This window comes from Microtus ochrogaster, chromosome 7 (genome assembly GCF_000317375.1).
Source record: "Microtus ochrogaster isolate Prairie Vole_2 chromosome 7, MicOch1.0, whole genome shotgun sequence".
NCBI lineage: Eukaryota > Metazoa > Chordata > Mammalia > Rodentia > Cricetidae > Microtus > Microtus ochrogaster.
Window position 1 is genome coordinate 48,972,857 of NC_022014.1, and position 1,457 is coordinate 48,974,313.

The following is a 1,457-nucleotide window of genomic DNA, read 5'->3' on the forward strand; positions in this document are numbered from 1 at the left end:
CCCACACACTGGGTTCTTGTTCTTGCAATGTGTCCCTCAATGCCAAACTTATATTAAGAAAAAGTAGTACACGCTAGGCTTATGAACTTGCTCCCATCCTGCCAGGCAGCGAATTGGGCTTGCCTGGGAAAAGAGAAAACTGAAACTGAAGCTCCTTGGAGAGATAAAGGATCCTGACCAAGATGTGGCGGGAGTTCAAATCTGGAGCTCCTGGGATGGGGATTCCCCAGGTCCGAAGGAAAGCTGGGCCGCCCCGGAAACCGCCCCCTAATGGAGATGCGCTGGCAGACCCGCCTGGTGAGCAGTGAGCCTGCATCCAAGCCAGGGGCTCCACCGCCCCGGTGTGACCTAGAACCTCAAGTTCGACCCTGCGCTGGATGAGTCATGGAAGCTGGCTTTACCCGTCGAAGTTCCCGGCTGTCTCCTCCTCCTCCCCACTGCTCTCCAAGCCCCTCATCTCCTGAGGAAGGTCACGAGAACTGGCCCAACATTTGCTCACTTTGAAGCCATCTGGTGCGTGTATGGTTTAACTTAAAAAAAGAAAAAAAAATCAAGAAATCTAAATCTATGGTATTCCCCAATGATGAGTTTTTAAAAGAAAAACCTAGTTTGAATCTTGTGTGGGGCGGTTTCCCTAGCTTTGCAGCCCCTCGGTAGAGGTGTTTTGTTGTATCCGTTGAGGAGTTTGAAGTTTGATGGCAGCAAGGGAGATTTGGCTGAGTCAGTTGTTGGGAAAACGCAAAGCTGACTGGAGAGCTGCCAGCGTTACTCCTTGCCCTCTGCTACACAGAGCGACATTCATTCATTAATTCATCCGTTCTTCATTCATTCCCAAACCCGCACTTTATGTCTATCTGGGTGATAGGGACTTAATGAACGAGGACAGATCCAGCCTCCTGGCTCTAACAAAGCAATGGGCGGGACAGACACTAAGCTAGGGGGTGGCATAGGAAACTGGACGTCTCTTTGTTGACAGAACTCAACAGAATAGAGAAGGGGGCAAGACACAGGCTTTCTACTGGCACCCAGATACCAGGATCCATGTGTCCTGGCACAGTTCAGATCTATCCTTCACTGTTTTTGTGGTTTTATATCTCCGTATGAAGAGCGGCATGGCTGAAAGCTATAACCCTATGAAGACATCTATCTACAGCAGCTGCCTGCCTAGCAACCCCTCTGCTTTTGGGACAAGCATCCCTGGCAGCCCTTCAGGAGAGTGATGTCCTGGGTCTGATATATAGCTTGCGTGAGTCACCTGCCTCTAGGATTGGTTCAGAGGTTATATGTGGTCCACGCTGAGGACTTGACAACCTGTTTTCTCTGACATAGAGGAAACTGGCAGAGAAGAACAGATTCTCAGCCGGGCGATGGTGGCGCACGCCTTTAATCCCAGCACTCGGGAGGCAGAGGCAGGCAGATCTCTGTGAGTTCGAGACCAGCCTGGGCTACAAGAGCTA